Genomic DNA, 20,869 nt, shown 5'->3' with positions numbered 1-20,869 from the left:
AACCAAGCGGAGGCTTGGAGACCGCTTTGCAGAACACCTCCGCTCAGTTCACAACAAACAACTGCACCTCCCAGTCGCAAACCATTTCCACTCCCCCTCCCATTCTCTGGATGACATGTCCATCATGGGCCTCCTGCACTGCCACAATGATGCCACCCGAAGGTTGCAGGAACAGCAACTCATATTCTGCCTGGGAACCCTGCAGCCTAATGGTATCAATGTGGACTTCACCAGTTTCAAAATCTCCCCTTCCCCTACTGCATCCCTAAAGCAGCCCAGTTTGTCCCCTCCCCCCACTGCACCACACAACCAGCCCAGCTCTTCCCCCCCACCCACTGCATCCCAAAACCAGTCCAACCTGTCTCTGCCTCCCTAACCGGTTCTTCCTCTCACCCATCCCTTCCTCCCACCCCAAGCCGCACCCCCATCTACCTACTAACCTCATCCCACCTCCTTGACCTGTCCGTCTTCCCTGGACTGACCTATCCCCTCCCTACCTCCCCACCTATACTCTCTCCACCTATCTTCTTTACTCTCCATCTTCGGTCCGCCTCCCCCTCTCTCCCTATTTATTCCAGTTCCCTCTCCCCATCCACCTCTCTGATGAAGGGTCTAGGCCCGAAACGTCAGCTTTTGTGCTCCTGAGATGCTGCTTGGCCTGCTGTGTTCATCCAGCCTCACATTTTATTATCCCATATTCCTTCTTGGTTGCCTTGGCCACCTGTGTTGCCACTTTTAGGGAACTGTGGACCTGCATGTCGAGATCTGTCTGAATGTTAATGTTACTATAAAGAAATTCTGCCAATAAAAATCTCAATGAATTGGGGAAAGTAAGGGAACTGAAGGATATGGGAATAGTGCAAGAAAATGGAGCTGAGGGACAAGTTCAGTCATGATATTATTGAAAAATGAAGTTGGCACAGTGGGCCACATAGTCTATTGCTGCTCCAGCTGTTTATGTTCTTAACTGAGCATACTGCTCTTTGTAATGCTGAAGCACCCAGACTAGAAGGATTCCATCTTCAACCCCAGTTTGCCACCAGGGAGTCTTGCAGTTGCTCAGGCCAGGGAATGCCAAGCAGATTTAATGCTGCTGGTCACTGAATGATAGTTGGACTGTGAACATGGGAAAAGGCAGAATTGAGTTTGGCTGTGATACACCCCACCAGTCTATTGCCAATTGCAGTTTTGCTGGTGTATTTATAATGTGTCCCAAAATAGATTGGATTAGATTCCCTACAGTGTGGAAAATAGGTATTGGAGAATATCCAGTGCTCATGAGATTGTATCTCATCTTGATCACACCTTCAGTGTGGGTATCTGGAGGTATTGTAATGACAGATATGTATGAAATTTATACTCAATTCCAAAGGCATTTCCACAAAGAATAGTTTGAACTGGCCCAAGGGAGGTTTGTGTTAGTAAATTTTGTTTTGGCAGATTGATGCTATTTCTTAAGACATAGTCTGTTTATTCCGTGCTTGTTCAAATCCCATAGGTACTGAGTAGGTAGAAATCTCAAATTGATTTTTCTGATGAACTATAGCCACTATCCTGGAATCCCATAATTTTGTTTAGTGCTGCCCTTACCAATACGCAGGTTATAATTTAAATGCTTAACTGTGTTTGGAGGTGTTATTGTGTAGTGACATTCCAAAACACTGTCACAGATCAATGTAAATCTGTTTTGGATCATAAACTCCCCTTTGACAGTTTCCTGATCCTTGCAATTTTAACTCTGGAAGGAAATTGACCAGCGATGAGGAGTCTATGAGATGGAGATTGGAAGGACTGTCAAATAAGGGACACTTTCTTGTTGTCTCACAGTGATCTGTCTTATTCCCATGACTGGTAAAAGGGCTTCTACAGTAACATAGGATTTACTGAACAAAAAAGACTAAAGTCCTTCTACTGACCTGCTAATTACATAATACAACAATGATTAATTACTTTACCATAACAATCAATCTCTATTAATTAGCCTACATGAGGTTGAGGAAATACAATTAGTGGATGACTGTAGATCCAATATCATCAGTAACTTCCAAATATATTACATCTACCACATATTGTGTCTTATTCATATATCAAACCAGAGGTGGAAATGATATTTTGTATTTGTGTTAGATATTGACAACTAAATGCATGGGAGATAACACTGTAATAGTGAAGGATGTGATGGCATAGTGATTACATTATTGGGTAAGGGTGCAGTGAATTTAAATTCCAAAATAGTGCTTACAAAGTTGCATTCAGTTCTTCAAGAATTGGATTTTGTTTTAAAAGCTGCTATTAGTGAAATTATACTTGAAGCTTGTTGTAAAAATCCAACAGAATCACTTAAATTCCTGACCCTCTCTGCCAAATAAGTAAATTCAGTCCCTACAAATGTTTAACCATCCACTGAGGTAGCTGGTTAAGCCACTCAACTGCATCATACTTGGGCAACGCTCACATCTGAAGAATTAATTTAAAAAATTTAAAATGAAAGCCAAACTATAGTATACAAAATGTTGCCCAGGGTACTGCAAACCAGCAGGATGATCTTGATGGAAGGTCAATCCCACCACATCATTTGATGAAGAAGAGCAAACTATTTGTCCTGGGCAGTAATTAACTCACAACCAATACCAAAATCTCATGAAAATGCAAGCCTTTAGAAATCATTCACAGCTAATGAGGCTGACCATTAGACACAAACATTACCTCTACTACGGAGAAGAGGAGGTTTAGATTTAGAGGAGTGGAGTGAAATATAAAACCAAAGGAAAATACCATAGATGCTGCAATTCTGAAATAAAAATAGAAAAAGTTCAGCAGGTCCAGCAGCATCTTTGGAGACAGCATTTATGTTTTGGGTGGATGACCCTTCATCAGAAATGGAATGTCCGACGTGTGTAAAGACCACCCACTGAGTACATGGGGAGAAGAGTGTGAAGGACAGTATACTGGACCTTAACAAAGACACTTCTGTTGAGTACAAGACTTCAGAATGAAGATTAATGGTCCTGTTCATCTAGACGTTGTGTGTTATAGATCCTGAATTTATGTTCCCTTGATTTCTATAGATCTCCTTGTACTAGTTGGGATGAGAAGGGAAAGATGAGGGGGAAGAACCTACGACTGATCAGCTCCTCAAATTGGACATCACGTGGTCAGTGAGTAATGGTTGAATGATGATTTGTTAGAATTAATGTTGAACCTGACATACATAAACTCAGCAGAATAGGAGCAGGTTGCCAAATTACAAATCCACAACATCCTGTCAGATTGACAAACGCTGGCTCCTTGATATTTTTCAATCCAGTCAGTATAGTCAGTAACAAGATTGTTCTACTTGTCCTTCAATTGTAATTTGGCTTTCCATTGTTCTAGCTGAGTGAATGGGTCAAAGAGAAGGAAACTACTGATTGGACTGCCACTTCTTTAAGTGAACATCCAGAGGGGTAAAAGGCATTCAATCAATTTGAGTATAAGGTTCTAACCTTGGTCTGGGAGAGGTGAGAGAGGGAGGTGAAGGCAAGGAACTTTGTAAAAGGAACAGTGATCATAACATGATGTAATTTCATATTCACTTCAATGGTGAAAATTTTTGAGTCTGAAACTAGAATCTTAAACTTGCAAAAAGGCAGTTATAAGTGATGAGAACGGAGTTGACTAAAATGGAATGGGAAAATAGGTTAAAAATTAAGAAAGTACAGAAGCAGTAGCAGACATTCAAGCAGATATTTCATAATTCTCAACTATAATAAATGACATGCTGAGCAAGAGTGATGCTACAAAAATGATGCACCATCCATGGATAAGTAAAGAAGTTAAGGATATCATCGAATTGATAGAAAAGACGTACAATACTGCAGAGATTGCGGTACTCAAAAGATTGGGAATGTTCTAGAAACCAGCGAAAGATAAAAAAAAGAAATTGGATTATCATATAAAATTAGTAAGAAAGATAAAAATAGACAGAAAAATCTTTCGCTGTTTTATAAGAAGGAAGAGAGTAGCTAAAGTAAATATTGGTCCTTTACAGAATGAGACTGAGGAATTAACCATAGGTAACACAGAAATCAGCAGAGCCTTTGACAAGTATTTAATTTATGTCTTCACAATAGATGACATAGAAAGCATCACAAAAATAGTTGAAAAGGAGAAATGGGAAATTAAAGAATTTGCAATAATGAGAGAAAATACAAGGAAACCTAATGGCTGACACATCCCCCAGAGTTGATGGGCTACACCCTAGCATCTACAGGAGTCAGGAGGGTTCAGAAAATGTTTACCAGGATTGCTGAGAATGGATGGTTTGAAATAAAAATACGCTGGATAGGCTTGGACTTTTTTTACTCGAGTGTAGAAGGTTGAGGGATGACCTTGTAAAAGTTTGTAAAATTATGAGGGGCAGAGGTAAAGTGGTCAGCAAAAGCCTTTTTCCTAAGGTGGGGGAGTTCAAAACTAGGGGGCATATCCTTCAGGAGAGAGAAGAAAGATTTAAAAGGGACCTGAGAGGTAAGTTTTTGCACAGTGAGTGATTAATGTGTGAATTGAACTGCCAGAGGAAGTGGTAGATGCAGGTATGTTGAAAGCATTTAAAAGACATTTGGATAAGTGCGTGAATAAGAAAGGTTTGAAGGCATATGAGCCAAACACGGCAGGTGGCGTTAGTTTTGTATGTGAACATGGCCGGTGTGGACTAGTTGGAGTGAAAAGTCTGTTTCCATGCTGTCTGACTCTATGAATCAATGTCAGAGACAGTGCATGCATTATTTGTAAACTTTTAAAATAGTCTAGATTCTTAAAAAGTACCAGAAGTTTGGAATACCGCAAATGTAAGACTACTATTCAAAAAAGAGGAGTAAAATAAATATGGAGATAATTGGTCAGTTAGTTTCCTATCTTTCATTAAAATTGATATAGTCCATAATTAAAGAGGTAGTAGCAGGATTTTTAGAAAATCACAACACATTGAGTCAGAGTCAACATAGTCTAGTGACAGAGAAATCACATTAATAAAAACCTCATCATTTTATTTCCTTTATATTTGAACTTTGGACTAAATAAAGGAAGATATTGATTTAAAGCAAGGAGATTGTGTTAAAAAAAATCTGCAGTTTTTAAAATCATGTTTTCAGGAGCACATTGTGAGTTCTATGCAATGTTCCTTTCTCCTTGAATAGTTAAGAGCAGAAGCAGATACTACAGAGCCAATGGATTCTGAACTAAAGGAAAACTGCTTGACCAGAACATTCTGATTTGCTCCTGATTAGGTGACTGTGGCTTGTGTGTGGAGTTGGTGCAGAACCACTGAGGCTGCAAAGAGAAAACATCTGAAGACAATCTTTCTCTCAGACTCTGTCCCATGTGGAGGTACAGAAAGTCTCCATCAAAAGCTACTCGTCTTCGATTAACTTTTTTTCTGCAAATGCCCTGCTGAAGAAGGAATAAAGTGCCTTTAAAGACAGTGAAATAATGAATTCTCAACCAATGAATGAAAGAGAGCATTGCTGTGCAAATACTCTTGTATCAACAACAAAGTACTAAAAGGAATTGGAAGAAACCTTGAAAACAACTAATCAATTCCTATAGTCCAGATTGGCGCTCTGGAACTGTGCTTTCCTGATTTTATATTCTCTTTTTTACTCATAGTATCCATGTCTTCTCTGTCTGTTTGTTAAGGGGGAATCTTATTAGTGCAGAATTAAATTACTCAAAGTTATAAGCTATCAAGTTATTCTTCCTAATTGCCATGGGTTAAAGATAAATAAAGACACTATTTTCTTGTTAAGTACAGAAACTTGCTGAGTGTTGTCTTCTAAGTTGAGCTCACTGCTCAGATATATTAGGGAGTTTGGATGAGTTGAATAAATCTTTCCACCTTTATTAGGAGCCGGGGAACAGTGAGGTCTGATTTCCAGCACAAAACCCTAGTGACTTTTTGACGCATTTGACAAATTTATTAGAGTTCTTTGAAATGCAACAAACATGGTAGATAAAGGGAGACCAGTACCTATAGTTTCTCTGTATTTCAAAAAGACATATGGTAAGGTTCCACATAAAACAATACTGCATGACATACAAATTCATGCTACTGGAATGATGCATCAGCATGGGAAGGGAATAGCTAACTAACAAGAAACAAAGAATTGGAATAAATGGGTCACATTCAGGTTGGCAATCTGTTACTAGTGGATGCTGGAGTGCTTGGATACTGAAATATCAACTATTTATTCCATTTAATTAATGACTTGTGATGATGGGACAGATGCTATTGCAACCACATTTACCAATGATGTGAAACTAGGTTGGGAAGAAAGCTCTGGAGAAGATTTAAAGACTTTATAAAAAGATGGATATAGATTGACTGATTTAGAAAATAATTAGCAGACAGAACATAATGTGGAAAAAAATTGAACTTGTCCACTTTGGAAGGAAGAATAGAAATGTAGAACATTGCTTAAACAGAGAAAGACCACAAAATGCTGCAGTTCAGAGAGATCTGGATGTCCTTGTACATGAATCACTAAAAGTTGGTATGTAGATTTAGCAAGTAGTTAAGTAGGTAAAATACTGTATGGGCTTATATCACAAGAGGGACTGTACCTCCTGGTTTAAGGATCAATATACTTAAATTGAAAGCATTTTAGTGAAAGATCACTTGCTGATTCTTGGGATGAAGGCGTTGTCTAATGAGGAAAATTTGAGCAGGTTGGAGCTATGCTCAATGGAGTTTAGAAGAATAAGAACTGATCGTATTGAAACATAAAAGATTCTGAAGGGCTTGACAGGGTTGATAGCGAAGGGGGTTTCTCCTTGTCGGGTAATCTAGAACCATGGGGTGCAGTTCTAAACTAAAGGTCCTCCATTTGAGATGAAAACGAGAAGGAAGTTTCTCTCTCAGACAGTCATTAATCAATGGAAATCCCTTCCTAGCAAGCAGTGGAGGCTGGATCATTGAAAATATTCAAGCTTGAATTTTCCATTATTTTGATCGACCAGAGAGCTAGGGATTATAGGATGACAGAGGAAATTGGACGTGAGGCCACAATCATATCAGCCATGATTTACTAAATGACAGAGCAGGGATTGATTGGCTGAATAGCTTACACCCGCTCTCTTCCAAACCTGCAGCCTCTACCACCTAGAAGGATAGGGGCAGCAGGTGCATGTGAACAACACCACCTAGAAGTTACCCTCCAAACCACACAGCACCCTGACTTGGAACAATATCACAGTTTCTTTACTGTCACTGGGTGGAAATCCTAGAACTTCCTCCCTTACAGCACTATAGGGTGTCTCAAACCCTAATGATTACAGTGGTCAAGACGTCAGCTCACTGCCACCTTCTCCAGGGCAATTACAGAACAGCAATAAATCCTGGCTTACCTAGCAACACCCACATCCCGTTAATAAATGAAAAAAAAGTATAATGTATTCCGGACTCAGGGCACTATTCTCAGTGGCCAATTACTGTTTGCCTTCCATTCCCTGTCCCAGAAACAGTAACAACAAAGTTATGAGTTGAGCAGTGAGGGAACTTGCTGCCAGGCTACATTTTTTCTGGGAAGTGCAGTGTAAAGTGGGAAAAGCAGAATAATGATCAAAACATCGGTCGCATCCACGCCTCACCTCTAAACACTAAACCCCTCTCATTGCCCAAATCTGGCCCTCAATGTTGCACTGTGAAGTACAAAAACACACATCCGGTGCAATTTTGTTTCAGACACAAGGACACTTGCCACGTTCAAATTGGCACAGGGAGGCGAGGATCAGGGAAGTAAACACGTAGCTAAAAGAGTGGCGTGGGAAAGATGGTTTCCTTTTCATGGGGCACTGTCATCAGTTCTGGGACGGGAGGGATCTATACCGCTGGGATGGACTCCACCTGAACAGGGCCGGGTCCAGTGTTCTGGCGAAAAGGGTAAATAGGATGGTCAATAGGACTTTAAACTAGTAAGGATGGGGGAAGGGGAGGAGTGAGCGTACAGGGAGAATAACAATTAATGTAAGGCAAAGCAGCAGGTTAGCAGGTGACGAGGAAGCTTCAATGCCATTGAAAATTAGGAAAAAAGTTAAAGGGAAGGCGAATTCAAGAACTGTTAGTAGTGGAGATGATAGGGCTCAAAAAGAAGGTGCAAAAGCTGGCATAAGGGCACTTTATCTGAATGCTCGGAGCGTCTGAAACAAGGTGGATGAGTTGACGGTGTAAATCACGGCAAATGGGTACGATTTAGTGGCCATTACAGAGACACGGTTACAGGATGGTCATGACTGGGAGTTCAATATCCAGGATTATCAAAATGTTTGGAAAGACAGACAGGAAGCTAAGGGAGGTGGTGTCGCTCTGATTTTTCAGGATGATATCAGGTCAGTAGTGAGAGATGATATAGGTTCTACTGAACAAAAGGTTGAATCCATTTGAGTGGAAATTAGAAATAGCAGGGAGAAGGAGTCACTGATAGGTCTATAGGCCACCAAATAATGACAGGGTGGTGGGGTGGGCAATAAACATAGAAGTAGCTAATGCATGTAAAAATGGTACAGCAATTATCATGGGGGATTTTAATCTACATATCGATTGGTCAAACCAGGTCAGTCATGGCAGCCTTGAGAGACTCATAGAATGCATCCACGATAATTTCCTTGCACAATATGTCATGGAACCTACAAGGGAACAAGCTGACCTAGATCTAGTCTTGTATAATGAGACAGGAATAATTAATGATCTCACAGTTAGGGATCCTCTTGGAAGGAGTGATCACAGTATGGTCGAATGTAAAATACAGCTGGTGCGTTAGAAGGGTAAATCCAGTACTAACATCGGGATGGGGGAGGAGTTAGGTAAGGTAAAATAGGAGCAAAAACTTTACGGTGGAGCAATTGAGGAACAGTGGAAGACTTTCAAAACGATTTTTCACAGTCCTCAGCAGAAGTATATTCTACTGATAAGGAAGAACTGTAGGAAGAGAAATAGTCACCCATGGATGTCTAAGGAAATAAAGGAAAGTGTTCTGCAAAGTGGTCCCCAAGCCTCCGCTTGGTTCCCCCGATGTAGAGGAGGCTTAGGGACCGCTTTGCAGAACACCTACGCTCAGTTTGCACTAAACACCTGCACCTCCCAGTCGCAACCATTTCAACTACCATTCCGCAGACGACATGTCCATCCTGGGCCTCCTGCGGTGCTACAATGATGTTACCTGAAGGTTGCAAGAACAGCAACTCATATTCCGCTTGGGAAACCTACAGTCCAATAGTATCAATGTGGATTTCACAAGCTTCAAAATCTCCTCACCCCCTACAGCCCAGCTTGTCCCTGCCTCCCTAACCTGTCCTTCCTCCCCCTCCCTAAGCTGTCCTTCCTCCCACCTATCCCCTCCTCCCACCTCAAGGCCCACGCCCATCTCCTACCTACTAACCTCATCCCACTCCCTTGATCTGTCCGTCCTCGCTGGACTGACCTATCTCCTCCCTCCTTCCACACCTACACTCACCTTTACTGGCTCCATCCCCGCCTCTTTGACCTGTCAGTCTCCTCTTCACCTATCTTCTCCTCTATCCATCTTCTATCTGCCACCCCCTCTCTCCCAATTTATTTCAGAAACCCCTTTCCCTTCCCCATTTCTGAAGAAGGTATAGGTCCGAAACATCAGCCTTCCTGCTCCTCTGATGCTGCTTGGCCTGCTGTGTTCATCCAGCTCTACACCTTGTTAACTATAGGCCAGTTAGATTAACTCCAGTAGTGAGGAAAATGCTTGAATCTATCATTAAGGAAGAAATTGCTAGACATCTGGATACAAATTCTCCCATTGGAAACACCCAGCATGGGTTCAAGCAAGGTAGGTCATGTTTAACTAATTTGGTGGAATTCTTTGAGGACATTACTTGCATGGTGGGCAGTTGGGATTGAGAGGATGTGGTGTATCTGGATTTCCAGAAGGCATTTGACATGGTGCCACAGCAAAGGCTGCTACATAAGATAAAGTTGCATGGTATTACAGGTAATGTATTGACATGGATAGCGGATTGGTTGACTAGAAGAACACAAAGAGTAGGGGTAAATGGGTGTTTTTCTGGTTGGCAGTCAGTGGCTGGTTGTGTGCCTCAGGGATCAGTGTTGAGACTGCAATTGTTTACAATTTGCGTAGATGATTTGGAGTTGGGGACTAAGTGTGGTGTATCAAAATTTGCAGATGACACTAAGGTGAGTGGTAGAGCAATGTGTGCAGAAGACACTGAAAGTCTGCAGAGGTATATGGATAGTCTGAGTGGGCAAAGGTCTGGCAGGTGGAGGACAATGTTGATAAGTGTGAGGTCATCCATTTTGGTAGGAATAACAGCAAAATGGGCTATATTTTAAATGGTAAAATAATTGCAGCATGCTGCTGTCAGAGGGACTTGGGTGTCCTTGTGCATGAATCGCTAAAAGTAGGATTGCAGGTGCAGCAGGTGATTAAAAAGGCAAATGGAAATTTGTTCTTCATTGCTCGAGGGATGGAGTTTAAAAACAGGGAGGCTATGCTGCAGCTCTATAGGGTCCTGGTGAGGCCACACCTGGAGTACTGCGTGCAGTTTTGGCTTCCTTACTTGAGAAGAGATATACTAGCACTGGAGAGGGTGCAGACGAGATTCACTCAGTTGGTTCCAGAGATGAGAGGATTGGGTTATGAGGAGAGACTGAGTAGGCTGGGATTATACTCATTGGAATTCAGAAGAATGAAGGGAGATCTTATAGAAACATATAAGATTATGAAGGGAATAGATAACGTGGAGGCAGGGAGGTTGTTTCCACTAGCTGGTGAAATTAGGACTAGGTGGCATTGCCTCAAAATAAAGGGAAGCAGATGTAGGACTGAGGTCAGGAGGAACTTCTTCACCCAAAGGGTTGTGAATCTGTAGAATTCCCTGCCTAGTGAAGCAGTTGAAGCTACCTCGCTCAATGTGTTTAAAGCTAGGCTAGATACATTTTTGAGCAGTAAAGGAAGTAAGGGTTATGGTGAGTGAGCTGAGTCTCAAAAAGATCAGCCATGATCTTATTAAATGGCGGGGCAGGCTGGAGGGGCCAGATGGCCTCCTCCTGCTCCTACTTTTTATGTTCTTATGTGCCGGGTATGTTAGACAGTGTGAGGGATATTTACAGATATGCCAATGTTTTAGCGTCAGGCACGGAGATATTTGGTGTGTTAGTTTGAGACCCAAGGACACTAGCTTTGTCAGAAGACTGTAAGTAAGATGGTTATTGTAAATAAGCTAAATGGTTTACACAGAAACATTCAAATCATGTTATGGTTGTAACCTTGATCTACCTGTATAACTAAATCCAGTTGTAGTCTGACAACTTATTTCTAATAAAAAAAGCAAATTTCTGATTATGCCAAAGTGTAATGTTTTCTTTGTCCTTTCCTAGGGACTGATTTTGATAATTCCTCATTTCAATTAACAGTTAACATCCCAACCACAAGGAAGGCCAAAGATGAGTCCATTAGAAGGAATGAAAAAAGGGGTCAGCATGATCAGGGATTGGTTCTGCCTGGTAATCTCTGTTACGGAGAGAATATGACTGATTCAGAAAATAAAAACAGGAAACTATGAGGCTCAAGTTTTTAAATGTGTAGTGGCTAGGCATATCCCTCAATACCTCTTACCTTCTTAATGCAAATCTCAATAACTAAATTCTCACAACATCCCTTCATACAATCCATCTATTACCAAATTTCTCACCCCTTCCACCTACTCACCATATCACTCAATGTTTACACTATATTCCTCAACCTACTCTTACCTTGTCGCTATATCTCTCAATCTGCTCTATTTTTTTCATCATCTTTTTCAATACTCCATACCATTTCAACAGGTTGCTCAATCCTATGCACCCACCTCAGGTCTTTGTTAATTCAGTGAAAAATAACATGTAAGTACAAAGACAAGAACCAAAATATAATATTGTTTATTCTTTCATTCTTCCCCTGCCCACCTCACCTCCTCATACTTGGCCATCCTTTTATAATATGCTATTTTCTGCCAACGAATGAGTTACAAACAAGAACCTGCCAATATAGTCTTGATCCAGGTTAGGAGCAGTTCCCTTGAAAAGCTTTCTACTCTTAAAAATTTGCTGTTCTAAGTGTTCTTGATGGTGTATAACTGGAAGAAACCTTTGTCTCTTGCGTTTGTGGCCTGGCCTCTGGTTCTATTCGGTTTCTATTGGTTTTATTTGGAAGAAATATTTAAAATTATGACATAGTTATTGATAGAGTAAATTTATGGAAAGCTTTCTCAATTGCTGAAGCATCTGTAACCAGAGGTCACAGATATAAGGTGATGAACAAACTAACTGTAAATGTGGCTCTGATGTGTTGAATTGTGCTAATGAGACAAACAATGAGAAAAGAGTCATTAAAAAAAATGGTAGCAGAAAGAGTGACTAACCAACCAATCAATAAGGAAATGTCTACAAAACTGGACTGACTTACTAACCATGGTAACAAAATATTGTGGTCATTCAAAATACATAATGTCTCATGATCAGACAGAGACTGTGCAGATGGGTGAGAAATGACAACTGAACCAAAGCTGTCCTAATAAATTCACCAAATAAGGTGTACATTTCACATTCGAGTCTGAAGGCAGCTCTACGTGTTTATAACTGCATATAGCTTCCGGCCAAAGGCAAATTTCTATTACTGGGTCGGCTTTGGACACAAAACTTTCAGAAGTGACATTGACTTAGAATGATAGAATCATAGGAGACCATTCAGCCTCTTTCTCTGCACCTTTGCTATTGCTGTAACATTATATTTTGCATTCTGTTCTATTATCTTGATATATTTATGTAAGGTATAATTTGTCTGGTTAGCATGTAAAACAATATATTTCACCATCTTTCAGTTTATGTGACAATAATAAATCAAAATCAAATCAAAATCATTCATTTCTGTGCTTCCTCTTTGAAAGATTGATTGAAATAATTTGAATCCTTTGCTATTTCCCTGCAAAATGTTCGATTTCAAATATTTATCCAATTTGAAAATTACTATTAAATTTTGACCCTCCTCACTACCTGTCAGAAGAAGTCACTATGTAGCCATTTGCTGCATATTTTCCCTCATGCCTCCTCCAGTTAGTTTGTTAATCACCTTGTATCTGTGACCTCTGGTTACAGATGCTTCAGCAATTGAGAAAGGTTTCCATAAATTTACTCTATCAGTAACTACGTCATAATTTTAAATATTTCTTCCAAATCACTCCATAAATTCTATACTAGAAGACAAATGATCCAAGTTTTTCTGGTCTGTCCAGACAATTAAAGTTGATCCTTGGTAACATTCTGGTAATTCTCCTCTGCACCCTCTCCAAGGCTTTGGCATCCTTCCTAAAGACAGAACACATAATTTGCCGCAATATTCTACCAGGACCTAATCAGTGTTCAACATAACTTGGTTTCTGAATGTTATGCCATTGTTTAGAAGATCAAAATCCCGTACACTTAAATCTTCTCAACTTGTCTTGTCACCTTCAAAGACTTGTGAACACACATCCCTAACACTCTGTTCTTGCACTCCTCTTGTAGTTAGATTATATTATGAGTTCTTTCTCATCTTTCCTATCAAAATGAACCAGTCTGCATTATATCCTATCTGTTAGATGTTAGCTCAATTCATTGGTGTGTGTATATCTTCCTGAGGTCTGTTACTATTCTCCTCATTTTCTGAGAGTTTGTGTCATCTGCAAACATTGAAATTATGCTCTTTTTCCCATATCACCACAGTATCTCTGGGCCAGATGTTTCATCTGCTCCAGAGTTGTGCCATATCATGCCCCACAGATTTATTAAAAAATGTCAAAAAGAACAGTAGTCCCAGTGCTGATGCCTGCGGGACACCTCTATACATTTCCATCCAGACAGAAAGTGTTCACAGTTGATTGACCACGATGATCCTGCCTACAAAAAGAAAACATGATCAATGGAGAAACAATTGAGAGAGGACTTGATCCAAGTCTCTAGAAAGATAATCTGAGAATAAACAGAACATACCTGAACAGCGCTAGGGGGACGAGCCATAATGTACAACAACTCCATTCGATTTTGCTCAACAACCCCAAATATCTGACCTCTCTCTCTTTTCCTGTAGCACCTTCAACAACTGGCTTATATTCCTTGAAGGTGAGGTCAGTGGGGTCTCCTTGGAGACATGTCAAGATGACACATCTCACTGGGAATTTGGAATCAAGTTATCCTCTCTGACAATCCTCAATAACCTGATGCCTGAACCACATGGGTCAAAAGAACTCCAGGGTGATGTTGGTAATTGATGAACAAGTGTAATTCAGTATTAGAACTTTGAGTAATAATGGCAGGACCAATGTCCTGACTGATTTCTGCTAATTGCAGTGCAGATCAACTGAGGTCAATTACAGTGACTCAGGTACAAATCTTGCTGAAACCAGCTAATCTAGCCCAAGAGGAATTGAACCCTGACTCTCTGGGTCAACGTACCCTGATGATTAATTAAATAAAACCTGGGCCAGGGATGGACAGTTGATATCAGCGGTCATGACAATGAAATGACTACTTCATCGCAAAGAAAAACTGTCACCTATGTTGTTTAGAAAAATAAATCTGATGCTCTGAACTGCCCTGGCATATCATTGCACAGCAATACGGTTGACTGCTCACTGCTGTCTGAAATGGTCCATTCAATTTATAATCAAGAGAATAGTTCATTGTCACCTCTCCCCAGCATTAGGGATGACCAATAAATGCTGGACTTAGAGGCAACATCTAAGTGACTCGTGAATGATTAATAAAAAGATAGCCACATAACTGCTGGTATTTATGTAGTGACTTTAAGGTGATAAAATACTCCAAAGTTATTTGGGTGAGTGTTATCCAACAAATTTGACAGCTAATCAAGTGAGGATATATCAGCGGAGATCATCAGAAGCCTGATGAGAGAGGGACATTTTAAGAAGAGTCTTAAATGGGATGTCGTGAGGAGACAGTGCTTGAAGCTGGTATTCCAGAGTCAAAGTTATGATCACCAGTAGTGGAAAAAAATTTAAAAATGAATGAAGAAATAAAATTGGGGATGAGAAAGATACCAGAATTGGAGGAGCACAGAGATCTTGTTGAGCTATAGGATGTCATAGAGGGAGGGAAAGGCAAGGCCATGCAGAAATTGGATAAGTGTCTTACAACAGAGTCTCTGCAGGTCAGTAAGTACAGGGCTGATGGGTGAACAAAATGTGATGCAAGTTAGGAAGCAGGTTGCTGACCTTTGGACTACCTCATGGTTACAGAAGGTGGAAAATGAGAGGTCAGCCAGAAGCATGATGGAATAGTCAAGCCTGAAGGAAACAAAATGCAGGGAAGGGCTTCTGTAGCAGGTTGAGTTGAGACTGAGATATAGTCAGTTGATATTACAGAATTGGAAATATTAATCTTAAAATTGGCAAGTAAATATGGGTTTGAAGTCAAAGGCATGGTAAAGGGCAAACATAAAAGCGTGAGGTGATGCATTTTGGTAGTAAAACGGGAGTAAGCAATACAAAATAAGGGGTACAATTCTAAAGGGGATATAGGAGTGAAAGGACCTGGATGTATATGTGCATGGATCATTAAAGATAGCAGGACAGGTGGAGAAAGCAGTTAAGAAAGCATATAGCAGCCTAAGCTTTATCAATAGGAGCATAGATTACAAGAGTAAGGAGATGATGCTGAACTCTATTAGACACCTATAAGAGCTTGGCTGGAGTACAGTGCCCAGTTCTAGGCACACCTTACAGGAGAATATGAATGCATTAGAGAGGGTGCAGAACAGATTTTGCAAAAGGAGCACTGTGTGTATGTCTGTGGTATGTTTGTGTTTATGTTAAGGAATGAGGAACTTCAGTTATGAAGATAAATCAAAGCGTTTGGGACTGTTCTTCTTGGAAAGAAGATGGCTAAAAAGAGATCTGATAGAACTTTTCAAAATCATGAGAGGGCTTGATACAGTAGGTAGAGGGCAACTGTTTCTGTTCATAAAAGGAGTGAAAATGAGAGCGGACAGATTTAAAATTAGTTGCTTTTGGGAGCAAATGCAATACAAAGAAAACAAATGGGTCTGGAATGACTACCTGAAAATGTGGCAGAAGCAGGTTTAATTGAGATATTCAAGAGAGCATTGAATGATTATTTAAATGGAAACAATGTGCAAGGAGATGAGGAAAGTGCAGGAGAACAAGGCATTAAGTTATAATGCTCATTTGGAAAAATGAAACAGAGACAATGGGCAGAATGGCTTCCTTCTGCACTGTAACAACTCTGTGATTCTGTGAGTATTCTGGTTCAGCATCAGACAGTTGTCAGGGAGATGGATGGGGTTGATAGATAGGGAGTTTAAGTCCTTTGGTGAGGACAAAGACAATGGCTTTTTCCCTTCCAACGCACAGACATAGAAACACAAACATACCGCAGACATACACATACGGTGCTCCTTTTGCAGAGAGTAGAGACAGTGAATTGTGAGGGTCACGTGAGCTAAGTTCTCTGATGTTAGAGCTAAACGAACACTGAGGGAGATGACAAACAGTTGTGCAAAACATCCTGTGTTTATCCAAACACAAGTGACAGGCACCTTTGAATTTCCAGCCTTGTCCTCTGTTACAAGTTTATGATTAAAAATAAAACCTTTTTTTTTCTAAAAAAGGTAGAAATACATCCCAGGTTTATCAATTTCTGTAAGGTAACAAGAAATGTTAACATTCTCCATTGAGGCACTTTACTGATGTATCACTGATAGCAAGAGATTTAATGCCATGTTGATCTGTTCATGGAAACATGGTAACTCCTTCCTTTACTTCAAAAGACCTTGAGATTATAAACAAACATCAGAGGAGCTGATGAGGTTCTTGGTTTGAACTTTCATTGCAAAGAAAGCTCTGATAGTGCAATGATCCCTCAGCAATGTACTGGAGGGTCAGTCTAGATGTGTGCTTAAGTCAACAATAATAATTTGCATTTAGAAAGCACCTATGGTGTACTAAAATATGATCAATGAGAGCTGTCATGGTTTTCCTTACCGAGACCAGTTTCACATTGGTTAATATTTAATTTATTTATTAATTGAATTCAAAATCTACCAGCTGTTATGGTGGGATTTTAACTGACATGCTCGGGGCATTTGGATCATTAGTCTGGTGATATTACCACAATGCAATTAAAAAGTGACCACTAAATCAGTTATTAAGGTGGATTTTAGGACTGAAATGCAGAGAATGAGGAGGAGAGGGCCTAGGGAACTGAAGGCATGGCTACCAATGGCGTGAAAGCTGTACCAAGGGTACAAAAGGAAGTAGCCATGAAAATAAGGGATGCACTGTTTGGCAGCCTCCTAAATTCTGTACATTCTAAATCTGTCCCAGTAGTTTGGAGGGTGGCAAGTGTAAGCCCCACTATTTGAAAAAAGGAGTTTATTGAGAAAATTAGTATGGGACACTGTCAAGTCATCCAATGTGGAAGGCAGAATCAAAAGTAATATTTCCAAGTTTGCTGAAGACACAAAACAAGGTGGGATTATGAGGTGTGAGCACGATGTAAAGCGGCTTCAAGGCAAATCAGATTTGTTGAATGAGTAGGCAAATATATGGTGGATGCTGTTTAATGTGGATAAATATAAAATTTATATTGACAGGAAAAAGCAGAATAGCACAATATTATTTAAATAGGAAAGTACTGATGTACAATGGGACCTGCATCTCCTTGTACACTGGAAGCCCGTTGAAGTAAGCATGCACGTGCAGCAAGCAGTTAGGAAGATAAATGGTATATTGTCCATCATTGGAAGGGTATTTTAGTACAGGAGCAAGGGGGTCTTGGCCTTAGTGACATCACACTTGGAATATTGTGTGTTGTTTTGATCTCCTTACTTAAAAAAGTCACACTTGCCATAGAGGGAGTGCAATGATGGTTTGCCTGGCTGATTTCTGGGATGGCAGATTTGTTGTATGATGAGGGATTGGGTTGATTGTCACATTCACTACAGCTAGATAGAATGAGGGGAGGATGTTATTGAAATATATAAAATTCTAACGGGACTGGAAAGGCTAGATGCAGTGATATTTCCCTTGACTGGGGGATCCAGAATAATAGGTCACGGTCTCGGGATACATGATGTCACTTTGGACTGAGATGAGGGCATATATATCTTCAATCAGAGGGTGGTGAACCTGCAGAATTTTGTATCTGAGAAGGCTCTGGAGGCCAAATCACTGAATACAGTGTCTGTTGCTCCAAGGAGCATGGATAGGACACAAATCTGCCTTGCCTATGGTTCCTTAGTCTTCAACATTTCCATAAATCAATAAGTAGAGTGGCACAGAAACATTGGATAGCTGGGTGGAATGATGAAGACATAAAGAGGAGATGGAATTGTACTTTAGTGTTGGATTATCATCAGAATGACAGCAAGCTTGTTGGGCATTGCTTTTTTCAACTCATAATATGTCAGAGACAGTAGGAACTGCAGATGCTGGAGAATCTGAGACAACAAGGTGCAGAGCTGGATGGACACAGCAGGCCAAGCAGCATCAGAGGAGCAGGAAGGCTGATGTTTTGGGTCTAGACCCTTTTTCAGAAATGGGTCTAGGCCCAAAACGTCAGCTTACCAGCTCCTCTGATTATGCTTGGTCTGCTGTGTTCATCCAGCTCTGCACCTTGTTATCTCATAACATGTCATGTTTGTTATGGGCCAGACCAAACCCCTTCAAAATATGTTAAGAAGATAGTCTAGACCCTAACTTGTTCTTATTTTATTGGTAAGTGTAAGGTGTTGTGTTCCAGATGCAAATCGATTGGTCAAGCTATCAGGATTGAAACAAAACACACTTTATTCATACACTATAATTAAAATTCAGACAAAATAGAAGTAAAAGAATTGGCTTAACTGTAACTCTATCAAAATGCTTTACAAAAAATATACATTAACATCTACTAATTAATATTTTTAGTATTTTCGTTTAATAATAGTAACATGCCATGAACATATGCTTGGAAAAGGCAAATTTAGTAAAATATATTGTCTCAAATGCAATTTGAGCAGTTGGAAGAGAACACCAGTTTATAGCTGTAACGGAGACAGGAGTAAGAACTTCCACATCCAGCTTCAAGACTCCAGCAACTGCAAAAAGCTAAAACTAAAAATCCTGGCTCTCTGGGAACTAGAACATAGAACATAGAACATAGGACTGTACAGCACAGCACAGGCCCTTTGGTCCACAATGTTGTGCTGAACTTTTACCCTAAACCTAAGGTCTATCTAACCTCCCCCGCTACTTTATACCACCATTCGTATGCCTATCTAATAGCCGCTTAAATGCCCCAATGAGGCTGACTCCACTAACCTCTCCGGCAATGCATTCCACGCCCCTACCGTTCTCTGACTGAAGAACCTACATCTGATGTCTCCCCATATCTACCTCCACTCACTTTAAAACTATGACCCCTTGTAATAGCTACCTCCACCCAAGGAAAAAGTCTCTGGCTGTCCTATCTATACCTCTGATCATTTTGCACACCTCTAACTTGACCCCACCCATTCTGGCTGCTTCTATTGTTCCAACTTTTTAAAAAGAATCCATGACCTCACAAGCTGTTAGCTTTAATGGTATGGAATAGACTGCTTGTCACCTCTGTCTCTATCTTCTTTCATAAAAAAACTAGGTCAAAATAAATTTCTTAAAGCAACTGTATTGTCACATGTTGCCTTAATTGTCTACAATTTCAGCTGACTGCAGTTCCTGTTTATTGCCCTGTCTGGAGCTTCAGGGGATTCATTGGACAAACTTTGCAGCATTTCTGTTTGGTATATTGAGAATGCCAGAATAGGACACTGAAAAGAAATAACTTGCATCAGGCCCTTGTCTCAATGAGTCCTACAGCCAATGAATAGTTTTCAAGGAGTCACGGATGCAATGCAGGCAGCAACACCTTAAGAGTGATCGCAATAACAGCGAAGCAAATCCTGAGCAAAGACTGGAGAATGACGTCATTCTAAATGAAAATTGCCATTCTGAACAATGGAGTGGGTCAAATTATTTTTCCATACAGAACTGATGAGTGATAAGAAGGTCACATTTATCAACATCTTGCGCAGACTGAAAATAATGAATCAAATAATCAGGAGAAGAGTCTCACATTACCAGTAATCTCTCTACCTCGAGACAGACAATTAAAGTGCTTAAAATCATCTGCCCTTCCTGCCACAACTTTCTGATGGAAAGGCAACAGAAAGCCAGGGTATGGCCCAGGAGCCTGGATACCTTCAGCCTACTAATAAAGTTTCTAAAGCTATCATGGGTTTTTGCATTAGGTTACGTTTTATTCCACTCCTGTTAATGAACTTTGTTTCTTTATGAACTGAAGATTGCCCTGACCTCCCAACATACAGGTAAATGTAGTGGGATTTAGTGGTCAAACAGAGAATCCTAGTCACATCTGCCAGCTCACTTCGTAATAATATAACGCAATCCACAATTACCCTCGTCTCAATCAGCAAAGGAAGTAGTTTTCCTCTGCCACAAAATAATTCAGGCTATAAAGCACTCATGTCCTTCAGGAAAGGAAATTGCTGTCATTACCTGGTCTGGTCTACATGAGACTCCAGACCCACAGCAATGTGTTAACTCTTAACCATCCTCTGGGTAATTAGGGATGGGCAATAAATGGTGGCCCATTCAGCAATGCCCTTGCCCTGTGAAAAATATAAAAAGAGAAAATAATACATATTATATAGCATCTTTCACAACTTACTTAAACATGTTGCAACCTGAGTAGCGTTTTTCATAATGTAGGGAAATACAATGGCTGATTTGATTGTGGCAATCTCTCACAAACGGC

General features: G+C 40.3%; 1 long non-coding RNA gene across 7 annotated transcripts in view; it reads left to right on the top strand.

Moving 5' to 3' along the window:
• Positions 1 to 5,791, top strand: part of LOC125463183 (uncharacterized) — a 42,977-nt gene extending 37,186 nt beyond the window's left edge. For 6 of the 7 annotated variants that reach the window (XR_007249775.2, XR_007249774.2, XR_007249779.2 and 3 more), the window contains 2 exons: positions 3,069 to 3,154; positions 5,265 to 5,791. This is a non-coding gene — a long non-coding RNA (uncharacterized LOC125463183). Of the gene's footprint in view, positions 1 to 3,068; positions 3,159 to 5,264 lie in introns of all 7 variants that reach the window. The other variant, XR_009447207.1, reaches the window with a different exon arrangement.
• Positions 5,792 to 20,869: the final 15,078 nt, after the last annotated feature.

This window comes from Stegostoma tigrinum, chromosome 25, assembly GCF_030684315.1.
Source record: "Stegostoma tigrinum isolate sSteTig4 chromosome 25, sSteTig4.hap1, whole genome shotgun sequence".
Lineage (NCBI taxonomy): Eukaryota > Metazoa > Chordata > Chondrichthyes > Orectolobiformes > Stegostomatidae > Stegostoma > Stegostoma tigrinum.
This window is presented reverse-complemented; position numbering and strand designations above follow the sequence as displayed.